At 38.9% G+C, this 14,794-nt stretch overlaps 1 long non-coding RNA gene across 3 annotated transcripts in view; it reads left to right on the top strand.

The window, feature by feature from the left end:
* LOC308670836 overlaps positions 1-14,322 on the top strand; it is a 30,095-nt gene extending 15,773 nt beyond the window's left edge. For all 3 annotated transcript variants that reach the window (XR_014027090.1, XR_014027091.1, XR_014027092.1), the window contains 2 exons: positions 4,154-8,566; positions 13,545-14,322. This is a non-coding gene — a long non-coding RNA (uncharacterized lncRNA). The remainder of the gene's footprint in view (positions 1-4,153; positions 8,567-13,544) is intronic.
* The last annotated feature ends 472 nt before the right edge of the window (positions 14,323-14,794 follow it).

Genomic DNA, 14,794 nt, shown 5'->3' with positions numbered 1-14,794 from the left:
ACAAAAGTATACTTTGATTTATGTTTTTCTTTCCTATCCTTAATGAAAAAAACAGAGATTAAAACAAAATAGTTAAAGCAAACCCAAAATAAGAGATATTTTAGCAACAAAACATGATTTGTAGTCCTTATTTAAATTGCATCTAGTGAAGAATTTAGCCTAAATAAAACCAGACTCAGACATGTTTATTACTGCCCCAGAAGTCCAGAAATCAGTTCTGTTAATCTAGCTTTTCTCATTTCAGAAAAAGCCAGAAAGTATTTTTTTTCCAGAATGTCTTTTTATTCTTCCATTGCTATATTAGTTTTTGCTGAGAATGATTGATGCTGTTACAAAATAGAAAACAAAGTAATAGCAATAGCTAGAAATACTAGAAAATAACAACATCTAGAAAGTAATAAGTGATTGCTTCTGTAATGTATTGGACTTAGTCTTACTTAAGTATATCACGTGGGGTTAATTGCTGGAAGGTTGCTTAAGCAGGGAAGCTGGCTAATGGCTCCCAGCTCCTCAGACAACCCATCTCCAGCACTGCCATTGGCTGCTTCTAGGGTGGCAATAGGTTGCTTTAAACCTATTGGCTGCCACCTAGAGGCCAGGGTATAAATTGCTGCATTTGCAGTCCTGTTTCTCAGTTCAGTTCCTGCACCCGAATAAAGAATTATTCTTGCTGAACTCATTCACCTCGTCTCGTCAATCAAGCAATGAACCAGTATCTAACAGCTTCCCCCTAATATTATACTATAACTATATAAACTAAATAGCTATATCAGTAAATTTAAAATAATGATTTTAAAAATGCATTAAGGTTATTTGGAAATAACTGGTCATTTTGAGAGAACTACAGTTGATAGTTAAAGAAAAAAAGTAGATACCCCCTGTGTAGACAGAAGATATTTTTAGCCTTAGAAATTTGCTGAACTGGACTTCAAACTGGAGGTAGTAGCTGAGATCAATAATATGTACTTGTGATAAAATCCCAAGCTCAACAGAATATCTTGCAATACAATATTTTATGCCGAGTGTATTTGTACATTGACATATCTTCAAATATATTTAAATATTTGAAATCCTAGAAATGAAGACTAGTTAGAGAAGTTTGCAGAAAAAGACTGTGGTATAATATTTGTATTATTCTGTCCCATTCTGTTCCCCTCTAGTCCTTTCTTTCAATCAGACTAGGCTCCCCCATTGATGTTAGTGGAAGAGGGCTGCAAGGATTCCATTTGCTATGGAATTCCAGCAGGTGGGATCAAGGAGAAGAGTCATTTCCACTGTGGCCCCATTCCTGTGGAATACTCTACTACTGGAAGTGACAATGTTCCCTGTATTTTGGCCTTCTGGAAGGGTATTAAAACTTAGTTCAGCCAGTTGGCTTGGGGACCCCAGGGAGGCACTAAGTGCTGGATGCAGTAAGAAGACCTCATCTCTTTGTTGTCTCTTAGATCTGATATTTTTGTATAGTCTTCAAATTTTAATTTGTATAGTTTAAATATTTTTATTATTTTAATATTTCTTTTTTTAATTATCTGTAAACCATCCAGAGTTGTTTTGTAGTAGAGATGGCATAAAAAATTAATACATAAATAAAATAAACATTCTTGCAAGGAAACATTTAAGGAATGAAGTTAAGAAAATTTGATCTAGCAGAAAAGTGTTAAAGGTTTATGTAACAATGAGGTTTTTTTTAATATATTACAAACTCTAAAAATGGTCAACATACTATAAGATGTTGTGCATTTTCCCTTTGGGGATCATTACTTTTCATATATACTTATATATATGCTATCCAAAGTCACTTGATGGTGAGATAGGTTAATCTGTATATATCATCATGAGGTACAAGAGACATTCCCTTGTAGAGATTAAAATATTGGACTAGGGTCAGAACAACTGAGGTTGAACTCTCTTTTCAGCCATGAAAGCTCATGATCACTTTTGTGTAAGCCATTATCTCTCAAAACAATTCTTAAGTCTTGTTCTTATTCATGATAATTAGAGGAGTGCTAGATATACTACTTCAATATCCAGGAGAAAAGTTGGGGCATAAGCCTATCCTGTGTGTATGTGGGTGAAAAAAAAAGCTATAGACTTTCTATAATATATATGAGACTTATTTGGAACAGTAGTTGAAAAATTTATAATTTATTTTTATTTATTTTTATTTTAATTCCATTTATATCCCGCCCTTCTCCAAAGACTCAGGGCGGCTTACAAGCTTAGCAGTAGCCTTCATTCTATGTATATGCCTGCTTATTAGGGCTTCATTCATGTACCATTTATACCCCTGAGAACTGTCTCAGAACTTTTTTAAAATAAGGCAGTGTCTTTCATAAGCTCAGCCCTTTTTAAAATGTTTTTTAATTTTATTGAATATAGTCTGCGATTGTTCAATAAAGTAATTACGTATGCAATAAATCTCAGTTTATCATACTAGTATAGTATTTCAATTTGTAGGGATTTCTTTTAGTATATTTTGGCCATAGAGATGTGTAAAACTAATAACCTAATCATACTAAAATAGAAATAAAGATAAAAGTCATACTGAATAAAACAAAGTAAAAATAAAATTATTAACATCTATATACTTTATTACTAATACTTCCAGACTACTTAGTCATCTAAAAAGAACATTTTAAAAAAATCTTCAGTGATAAATAATGTGTATGGAAAAATTCCACTTTACAAAATAATATGGATATATCATATAGCTACTAACAGAAGCTTAAATATGTACACAGTGGGGAACTAAAGCAAGCAGAATGGCATTGTAAAATAAGGATTTTAAAGCTATTCTCTAAAGACTTGCCAACGTGTAATTATGATGAATTCTTTTTAGCACAGTAGGACCTGGCACTGACATTGTATAGAAGGCCATTATCATAATGCTTTTTCTTTTTCTCTTTCACCAAAGAACATACTAGAATAGATACTGGTAAGTTTATGAAAGGCTGAAACTATCACACATAATATACTAAAATCTGGACAGAAATTTAATTTGAATTTCATAGTATTTTCAATTTTTTTTACCTCAGAACATTTGACCATATTTTGTTTAGATTCATATCTTTGAGACTACCTATTATGATAATGTCATAACTAATCTTAATTTTTGCAACTGAATATTAAATGTCTACATTTTCAATTTCAAAATGTTTTTTCCTATTTGACAAAAATAAATCTATCTCTAAACTAGTTTATATACTCAAAGGTATATTGACACATTACAATCTGAATCTAATAAGTTTGTCTTCCTAAAATGTCATTAATTACTGTGAGTAGTCATATATATATATATATATATATATATATATATATATATATATATATGTGTGTGTGTGTGTGTGTGTGTGTGTGTGTGTGTGTGTGTGTGTGTAAATTACTAACAAAGAATTAAGGGAGACTGAAATGCATTTCTAACTCATTAGTTTTCATCAGTCAGCCATACCCTTCTGAGATTCGAACCTGGGCTGATTGCATATTGGGCAGTGTATTTACCTCTTGAGCCACAGGATCTCTCTCGCTCTGTTAGCTAAATAGTTAACATTTGACACACACACACACACACACACACACAAACACACACACATATATGTTTAAAGAAAAGTCTTACAAAATTAATAGAAATTCTACCATCATTTTCTGTCTGAAGAGGTGACAAGTGACTTGCTGGTTATCCTAAGACAGGAAGATCAATCTTCTGACCTATGGCCTTCACAAAGATTGTCTCTCAAAGCACTTTTCCTTTTCAGAACTTTATTTCCATGCATTGTGATCTTAAACATTTTGGAAAGTTTTGCCCTGATTAGAATCAACCTTATATAAGTTCACTTTAGGTTTAGCAGGCAACCGTATTGTAAGTCAATAGAATTACATTTTATATGATATTGACTGCAAATTATAATATTCTGCATACAGTGAAAAAACAAATCCCTTATTACTTTTTTTAACCTTTGTCAGGGATTGGATAAATCCTGCATTACAGTATATTTCTCCTAGCATTCTTACCCTAAGATTGGAATGTTATGATGTTAAATATGTAGATTTTAAACCGGAATTATTTTTATTAGGTATAATATCAGAAAAATATGATAAAGAAAATATATGTTTGCTGTTGCATGTATTAACAGCAGCAACAATTGTATTTGCCCAGCACTGGAAAAATGAAGAAATACCATTTGAAGAAGAGATAATCAAGAAAATACTGAACTGTGCAGAAATGGACAGACTGACATTGAACATTAAAGAAAAAGAAGACTCAGAATATTTTCAAATATGGGATGTATTTTATCAATGGCTGGAAAAATGAGGTATAGATTAGGATTTTAATGTGTACTATTAAGCAAATTGGACCCAGACAACACGTTGTTTACTAACCACTTATGAATTGTTAATAGGTAAAGGTAAAGGTTCCCCCGCACATGTGTGCTAGTCGTTTCTGACTCTAGGGGCCGGTGCTCATCTCCGTTTCAAAGCCGAAGAGCCAGCGCTTGTCCAAGGACGTCTCCATGGTCATGTGGCTGGCATGACTAGACGCCAAAGGCGCACGGAATGCTGTTAACTTCCCACCGTAGTGGTCCCTATTTTTCTACTTGCATTTTTACGTGCTTTCAAACTGCTAGGTTGGCAGAAGCTGAGACAAGTAACAAGCACTCACTCTGTTACGCGGCACTTGGGATTCGACCCGCCAAACTGCCGACCTTCTGATAAAAAAATATAAGTAGGTAAATGACTGTGAGGAAACTAGCTGGAAAGATTTTAATTTTATTAATATGGGCCAGGCAAAGCAAAGCGGGCAAGAAGCCAAACCTGCCTGAGTGCACACATGGAAGGCAGCAAGCACGCGGGGTCTGGTGTCCCAATGAAAAAGAAGTGATCAGAACATGATCAGCCTGCTGGGCAAAATGGGCACCTGGGATGCCAGGCCCTTCACTAACCACCTCTCCTGCATGTGCCCAGGTAGCTTCGGCTTCTCGCTAGCTTCGCTTCACCCAAACCAGCCTCTCTGTGTTGTGAAGAGAGTGTGCCATTGCCTGCCGAAACAGGGCAGGCTTTGGGGGCTGGGCAGTATCGTGCAGGTAATGTGGACTCTTACTCTGCTCACTGTGTCCCCATCTTTTTTTCTCTCCCTCTCCTGCCAAAACTGGCTCTTTTTATAGTCTCTCCTCCCACACTTCCTTTCTCTTCCGGGTGTGCAGGAAGTGCCAATCCGGGGGCATTTTGTCTCACCCCAGAAGCCCTGCAGCTCCTGAGGACTCTCTCATGGCAAGTCCTGTGCTGTGCCACTTTAGTTCATTTCCACCACCCACTATGCTTGTCTAGGTTAGGCAGGGTCACATACCACCTGCCAGGTGCCAATATACTATTGGTGGTACATGTACCACTGGTTTAAAACCCCTGATATAGACTGCAGGAAGCTGGAGGGATTGACAAGTTTGAAGCAGAAGAAAATAACACTGATTGGTTTGCAACCTCTGCATCTGCACTCAGCTGTTGGGTACTTTGTGTAAAAATGTGATTGTTTGAAAGTGCTGCCAACAGACTACAGACTTACAAGCAGTTAGACAACACTATAAAAGCAAGACTAGGACTAGAGTGAAGCATTCAGTAATGTAAACCTATGCTATATTCTCTGTTTGTACACATGCATTTGTCTGTGAAGAAAGTGAAGAAGAACTAAAGAGCCTCTTGTTGTGGGTGAAGAAGGAGAGTGCAAAACCTGGGTTGAAACTAAACATTAAGAAAACCAAGATCATGGCATCTGGCCCTCTCAATTCCTGGCAAATAGATGGGGAAGAAATGGAGGTAGTGACAGATTTTATTTTCTTGGGCTCCAAGATCACTGCAGATGGAGACTGTAGCCAAGAAATTAAAAGACGCTTGCTCCTTGGGAGGAAAGCCATGGCAAATCTAGACAGCACACTAAAAAGCAGAGACATCACCCTGTCAACAAAAGTGTGTATAGTCAAGGCTATGGTCTTCCCAGTTGCAATGTATGGCAGAGAAAGCTGGATCATAAGAAAGGCTGAGTGCCAAAGAATTGAAGCCTTTGAACTATGGTGCTGGAGAAGACTCTGCGAGTCCCTTGGACTGCAAGGCGATCAAACTGGTCAGTCCTAAAGGAAATCAACCCTGACTGCTCTTTAGAAGGCCAGATCCTGAAGCTAAAACTAAAATACTTTGGCCACCTAATGAGAAGGAAGGACTCACTGGAGAAGAGCCTAATGCTGGGAAAGATTGAGGGCAATAGAAGAAGGGGACGACAGAGAATGAGGTGGCTGGATGGAGTCACTGAAGCAGTAGGCGTGAGCCTAGATGGACTCCAGAAGATGGTAGAGGACAGGTAGACCTGGAGGAACATTGTCCATAGGGTCGCGATGGGTCGGACACGACTTCGCAACTAACAACAACAACAACAATTTGTCTGTGACTTGTTACATCTTAAAACTGTTATTTGATTAAGGCAATTATTTAAGAAACTGACACATATACAGTATTCTTTTTACAAATGTCCAATATCCTTAAATGGAAAGAACTCTATTTTCTCAAGAAATATATTTATGGACATTTTAGAAATTGCTGTTTCAACCTGAGATACAAACCACTGATCTTCTTTTATATGTATCTACAAAGTAAGTGCTCCACTGGTACATGATTTTGTACAATAATATAATAATTCATACAAGCAACATTTTACACAATGTTGTGTTTCCTTTTGCAAAATCTTTAATCCCTATAGATCAAGAATTACCTATAAGCTAATTTAGATAACATCCCTATCTCCATTGATTCAAGTCAACAGGTCTAAGATTACTTAACTTCTGTGCAGAAGCAAGCACACTATCATAGAGAAACAGGGTCATATGAAACCTAGGAGGGATCTAGTTTCTGGGCATGTTTGTGGGGGTTTCTTTTTGGATGGGGGGGAGGATCTTATTTGCTGCTTTTAGATATATACTATGATCTATACTATAGTTTGAATGGTTTCCTGACTTCAAAATATGTCAAAACTATTCTTAAAAATAAGGAGGGTTGCCCTTGATTTAAATTATCTATTGCAGTCCCCTGAAATTTTATACATATCAAATAAGCAATAAATGACCTTAGTATAGCTGCAGACTAGATCTAGATAAAAATAAGATGAAACATTGTTGTTTTAAAATATATTTCAAAGTATATTCTTGATAAACCTACATTCCACAAAAAGAAGGGGGAAAAAACTCTTGCAAAGAATATTTTCCTTCAAAGTATATTGATTATTACAACTTCCTTGTTAGGGTGTGGGGGTGGTAATATTTTGTTTTTCTGTAAGGGTCCCTTTAAATGCTTTTAAAAGGTAGCTTTATAAATGGCTAAATAAATTCCATGTTTCCTCAACTTATGAGCTTTTGACATTCTCATTTTAAGAAATGTACAGTGATGACAAGGCTTCATAAAACAAGTACTAATTTTAAGTCAGAAATCAAATTTACTTTTGTCTGATTTTATATTTGAAAAGGAGAAAATGGTGGGTTAATCTCTCCTAATCCACTGTAAAAGAAAGAAAAGGTTACTGATGACCAATAGCTGATAACAGACAAGAAGTCCCCTGTGTCCCAAGCTTTTAAAAAAAAATTCATTGCATATTGTCATTACAGAATTGCAGAGAGAATTGCATAATTAATATATAGATCTATCATATAAAATTCATTATACTGTTTCCTAATGCAGGAAAAAGAGATATTATGCACAAAAGAGGTATGTTTTACTCTGCCAATATAACAAAATAAGTCTGATCCAGATGTAATGGATGCATTTTTTAAAGGAAGAATCCACTGAGGATTTCAGCATTTGTATTTCCCAATTGTATTTTAAAGTGGTACTTAAAGAATAAAGTATTATAGAAAATTTCAAGTAAAAGTGTTTTAAATGATATTGAAGATGTCAAGTTTGGAGAAAAATGTTGACTTTATACTAACTGAGCTTTCCACATTTTCAAGAGAAAACATGAATGTGTCTCAAAGGTTTACCAGTTTTGTTGAGTAATCACATTCAGGAGTAAATGATCTGTAAGAAAAATTTCTGAACAGATTGAATTTATCAGCTAAACTGTCCTTGTTGAATGTCATTATTTCCCTTTTTCTTCATTCAATGTTAAGCTAAAAAAATGTTAAGCTAAAAAATGTTAAGCTAAAAAAAATCCCAAGACAAACTATGAGTTAGTAGTGCTTAGTTTGTAGAACTAGCTGTACATCAGATCAAATATTTCTGACCAGTTTACAAAACATGAATTTGGACAGAAACAATATTAGTATCTTTTTGTGAGTATGTTCAGTTCATAAAAGAAAAAGTGCAAATTATTATGTGTGTGTTTAAATTATTGTACATTGAGAAAGATATACTTTGTTTATAAATGATAATTCACAATGACTTCAAATTGTAATTACAAATATGATAAACCTAAGGTGGAAAGGTATAAATTAAACAGTTAAAAATTACCGGTAATAATTCCTAATGATCCAGACAGAAATTAATTTTTCTACCATAATTTGGGTAAGGTTGAACACTAATGGACAATATAACAAATGTTGTGTATGTAAATAGTTATTAACAAGGTACTTAACAGATTGCAAACAGATTGCAGCATAGCAGGGTTTAGAGCGGGAAATTAAGGTGCATTCATTGGTTGCAATAACCTAGGAGCGGGAAAATAGACTCCATTGATTGGTTACAGTTCACACACTTCTCATATAAAAGGTTGCAACATTTGACAGTTAGTCAGTTGACTTTGTGTATTCAATAAACTCGTTCATTGTTAAACCACTCTGAGTCCTCGTCTATCAGAACCAAACAATTGGCGACGAAGGTGGGATAGACAGAAGACCAGAGAATCGGCGGAATTGTCGCGCAAAGGCGGCAAATTCAGAACGAGTCACAGTCAACCGAGCGGCCGCGGCAGAATAAAAAAAAAAAAATTCTCCGAATGGCGCAAATCGGGTCATTGAAGGAATTCGACCCAAACTTCCCCGAGGATTGGGAAGAATACATCGGACAAGTCGAAGGGTTCCTGTTAGTGAACGGAATCACAGACGACCGTAAAAAAGCGGCAGCTTTACTAACGATTTGTGGCACACCGGTTTACCGAATCGCTGTCGGACTGTGTCAACCGCAACCGGTCTCAAGCGTGCCTTATGCCGACCTCCTAGCCAAACTAAAGGTCCACTTTACACCCAGGAGATCCGAGCTCTTCTGGCGGCGCATCTTTGAGAAGAGGAACCAGAGACCGGGAGAATCCATACAAAAGTTTGTCGCTGCCGTCAGGGAAGCCGCAGTACGATGTAAATACGATAATTTAGAAATTAGAATTCGGGACCGAGTAGTACTGGGCTTGCGTGATGAGCAGCTACAAAACAGAATAATCGCCAAACCCACCGGCGATTTACAGGAAGTGATCGACGAACTTTTAACTTACGAGTCAACCGGGTATCGCGACCCCCCCCCGCAGCAGCATGGCAGCAGCGTCCGAGATCAACCAAGAGGGCTATGTGGACTGCGGGGAGGTGGACCAGCAGTGGGAGGAAGATATCGCTGAAGTCTCCAGGCGATTCGGAAAATTGGCGCCAAGACAACCCAGAAGTGAAGGGCCTGAACCTGCCCACCGTCAACAAACCGCAACTCTGCAAAGACAAGCGACGGGGGCACAACGACCATGGAGGGACACCGCAACCAAACCGCGAGACATCGACAACCAGAACCGGTGCGGCAGCTGTGGCGGCAACCATCCCCGCGCCTCTTGCCGATTCCGAACCGCAAAGTGCAGGGCATGTGGCAAGACCGGCCACATCCAGGCCATCTGTAGGAGCCGTGCTCGCGACAACCGCCTTCACGAAGTCGATGTGTGGCCCGAGGGTAAGGTAACCCCTAATTTCAGTGGCAAGGAGACCCCTAAACCCCGGGTTAAAGTCCCAAATCTAGGGGAGGTGGCGCGAGTCAACCGGAGGAGACAGGGGAAAAGTCACAATTTTCCAATAGGAAAATTAAAAATTACAGTCCAGCTGCAAGGGGTCCCTTGCAGAATGGAAATTGACTCAGGGGCTTCAGTGTCAATAATTTCCACTGAAACCCTTGAGAGGATTGAACAAATAAGTGGAAGAAGAATTCCACTTAGTTCAACAAATATTCAATTAACTGACTTCCAAAAAAGCCCCATAAAAATAAAAGGGAAGACCAGCCTTAACGTTAAATTTAAGGGATTTAAGGGGGTCTTAGAATTAATTGTTACGGAGGGACAAAGGACTAGTTTAATTGGACTTAACTGGTTCCCTGCCCTGGGCATTTGGATTGGGGGGATAAATTCAGTGATTAAGAAGAAGACCCTCGAATCAGTCTGCAATGAATTTGCAGACGTATTCGATGGATCTTTGGGAAAGTACAAAGGGCCCCCAATTAAATTTAACCTAGACCCCTCAGTAAAACCAATCAGGCTTAAGGCCCGAAGGGTACCTTTCGCCTTAAAGGGAAAAATCGAGGCCGAGCTCGACCGGCTTGTAGGCCAAGGGGTATTAGAACCTGTTGAGGGTGGTTTGTGGGAAACGCCGATTGTCACACCCCTAAAACCCAATGGGGATGTGAGAATCTGCGCTGACTACAAAGCCACCCTGAACATTGGAATGAAAAAGCATGCTTACCCGGTCCCGACGGTGAAGCAGGTCCTCGCGACGATCCAGGACGGCGCCATGTTTGCCAAGTTAGACTTGGCGCATGCGTACTTACAGTTGACTGTTTCTGAAGAGGCTGCAGAAGCACAGACGATAGTTACCCACAAGGGGGCGTTCCGGGTCCACAGACTGCAATTTGGTATTGCAGCTGCTCCAGGCATCTTCCAAGAAGTGATGGAGAGGACCTTAAAGGGCATACCTGGTGTATGCCCTTACTTTGATGATGTCCTGATAGCTGGAAAAGATGAAGAAATGTTAGTAGAGCGGCTGGAACAGGTACTGGGCAGATTTAGGAGGGCTGGATTGAAACTAAAAAAGGAAAAATGTAGTATAGGGGTTAAATCCACTGATTTTTTGGGGTTCAGGATTGACAAAAGTGGAATCCACCCTACCCCTGACAAAATTAAAGCAATAAAATGGGCCCCTGAACCAAGGAACAAGGCGGAACTACAGGCCTTCCTTGGCTTGGTAAATTTTTACCACACGTTTGTGCCACACAAGGCTGCCATTGCAGAACCCCTCCACAGACTCTTAGATAAGAAGACTCCCTGGCAATGGCTGAACAAACACAAAGTGAGTTTCCAAACGTTAAAAGACATTCTTTCCAGTAAATCAATTGTAACCCACTTTATAGAAAACAAACCAATTTATCTGGCGTGCGATGCTTCGCCTTATGGTGTAGGGGCTGTGATCAGCCACTTAGACAACCAAGGAATACAAAGACCCATTGCATATTATTCCCGGACACTAACCAAGGCAGAGCGGAATTATGCTCAGATAGACAGGGAGGCATTAGCAATAGTGGCAGGAGTAAAAAAGTTCCACGACTACCTTTATGGTAGGAACTTTACCATACTGACTGACCACAAACCCCTGTTGGGACTGTTTACCACGGATAAACAGACTCCCCAAATTATGTCGCCCAGAATGCTGAGGTGGTCCATTTTCCTCTCAGCATACTCATTTTCCCTCCAATACAGACCGGGCAAGGACATGGGACACGCTGACGCCCTTAGCAGATTGCCCCTAAGCATAACAGAGGAGGACCCTGCACCTGTGGGACAAATAATGTCCCTACAGGATATTCCTGATTTACCCCTAACTGCTAAAGACATAGCTGAGGCAACAAATAAGGACCACACCTTAAAGAGAGTATTGGCCTGGGTCATGAGCGGGTGGCCAAATGCCAACCCGGACGAAAAATACAGGCCCTATTTTAGAAGGAAGGATGAATTATCAGTTCATTTGGGATGCTTACTCTGGGGAAATCGTGTGGTTATTCCAGGAATTCACAAATCAGCTATTTTACTAGAATTACATGAAGGACACCCTGGAATAGTACGGATGAAGGCGTTGGCTAGGAGTCACTTGTGGTGGCCAGGACTGGACAACGACATTGAGGAATGTGTTGCCAATTGCCATCTGTGCCAACGTTCTAGGCCTGAACAACAGCACATCCGTACGCATAAGTGGGAGTTAGCTAGGAATCCTTGGTCCAGGATTCATATTGATTTTGCTGGACCTTTCCAAGGGTTAACATTTCTAGTAGTGGTTGACAGCTTCTCTAGATGGCTAGAGGTAGTACCAGTCAGTTCAGTAACTTCAGGAAGAACAATACAGGCATTAAGGGGCCTCTTTGCCACTCATGGGTTGCCGGATTTAATTGTGTCTGATAATGGGCCACAATTCACATCTATTGAATTTCAGGATTTCCTCAAGGCCAACTCGATTAAGCATAAGACATCAGCACCCTTCCACCCATCCACCAACGGCTTGGCTGAACGGAACGTGCGGACCACGAAGGACGCTTTAAAAAGAATCATTCGGGGCGACTGGCATCAGAGACTGGCCGAGTTCTTGTTGGCCCAACACACGACCCCATGTTCTGCTACAGGGAAAAGTCCAGCTGAAATGAGGTGGGGCAGGAAACTGACTACCAAATTGGACAGATTACACCCTGACAGACTTCAATCAAACACTGAATTGGACATTCCTAACAGAACATTTAAAGTGGGGGATTTGATCTGGGCCAGGAACTACGGCCAAGGGGATAAATGGATTCCCGGGGTGGTGACTGAAATCTTAGGTCCCCTATCGTACACTATTGAGGGGGAAGGGAATAGGATCTGTAAAAGACACATAGATCAGCTGAGGAAGAGATCCAGTGGATGCTTGCCAGTAGAGGGGGACCAAAGTATATTGGGGGGAAACAGTACATCCAGATTCAGGGATAACAACATGCTACAAAGTGCGGTAGAGGAATGGCAAAACATCTCATCCCCTGGTTCCCAACAACAACAACATCAATTTAGTCAAATTGACTGGGAGGTACCCCTGCGAAGTAGGCCAGTGACCGCTGATTTTCAAACACAAACTAATACACAAAACAGCAGCAGAGAAACATCAGAGCCTAGCAACCCAGAGCCCAGGCCCAATAGTGACATGCAGCCAAGCAATCAATCAGGAAGAGAGGTCCCTAGCAGCCAGAATAACAGATACCCTTCTAGAATACATAGGCCACCAAAATATTTAAAGGATTTTGTAAAGAAATAACATCAACTGGGGGGTAAGGGGTGTTGTGTATGTAAATAGTTATTAACAAGGTACTTAACAGATTGCAAACAGATTGCAGCATAGCAGGGTTTAGAGCGGGAAATTAAGGTGCATTCATTGGTTGCAATAACCTAGGAGCGGGAAAATAGACTCCATTGATTGGTTACAGTTCACACACTTCTCATATAAAAGGTTGCAACATTTGACAGTTAGTCAGTTGACTTTGTGTATTCAATAAACTCGTTCATTGTTAAACCACTCTGAGTCCTCGTCTATCAGAACCAAACAACAAAGATAAATAAAAGAACCTACCACTGACATCTGACATTGCAAGAAGCTTGAGTGACTGTCTACTCTTAAATATGCTGTAGTCTCCAGGCAGCAAAGCTAATAGGAACTTTGGATGAGGAAAACTTCTTGCTTGGGTCTCCTGATAGATTGATGAAAGTATTGCTTCTGACAGAAGATTCAGCTGAGAGTAACAGACAATAACATGGCTGATTACAAAGCAGAAAATGCAAATTCAACCACATTTCTATGCATTAAAGAGGTTAGAATTTCCTGAAATTTAATATAAAATACAATGAAGTGTTTCAAATAAGATTCTCCTATCTTGCTGCGTATTAACAAATCACAATATTAGAAGGAGAAGAGGAAAAAATCACATCAAAGAAAAACTTGCCTTGGATATTATGCAGTTGTTAAAATCCACAAAAGTATGCATCTCACATCTTTTGCCTATGTAGTAAGGTCACTTGTCATTTCACTTATCTATATTTCCATATGCAAATAGTACTTGCAATGTACTTTAGCAGTTGAATGAGTATTTATTTTCACAAGCAAGTGAAGCCATTGCTTTATTTATTTTATTGTTTTATTTCAATACAATTTCATTTTCATATCCAGGTTGTCACAGTCCTCTCCTTTTCAATAAAAAATGTTTGACTATGATGACAACTTTACAAGTTGTGTTATTTTTTTCTGTTGGTTTTATACGGCACAGTCCTAAAATACATGTTCCAATGTACTTCAATAATGTATAACCTAGTAAAAACATCAGTACATGACTATTTGAGCTGTATCCTTATTTATTTTACTTTTTAATCAAATTCTTCCTTCAAAGAACTCAATTTATTTAATCTAGACAAGACACATAGTAGACTTCTTGAAATAAAGGTGAATCAAAGCTTGTTATTTGTTGATTCTGGTTTAGGAGCTTTCTTAACACAGTCTAACTATGATTACCCAATTTCTATTTGTATAAATAAATCAATGGATGGAAGTAGAATTGTATTTTATTAGCAGTTTAGAAAGGGGCAGAATGACAATTTTCACCAGTTCTTCAACTTGTGGCGACTACTGTCCTCTAAAGGATCGGGTGACCCTTGTGATTAGCATAAGTCATAATATGAAGTGCTTCCATACTACCTAGAAAAAATAGCTACCTTGAAAGCCATTCGGTGGAAGGATTCTTCTGCCAGGACTTTACATTTTAAGAAGAGTCTGACCAACCTTGCTGTTCCAAATTTTTATGCAAACCAGTT

Source organism: Vipera berus (genome assembly GCF_964194415.1).
Source record: "Vipera berus genome assembly, chromosome: 7".
NCBI lineage: Eukaryota > Metazoa > Chordata > Lepidosauria > Squamata > Viperidae > Vipera > Vipera berus.
The sequence above is the reverse complement of the archived record's forward strand: the minus strand, read 5'-3'. Positions and strand labels throughout refer to the sequence as shown.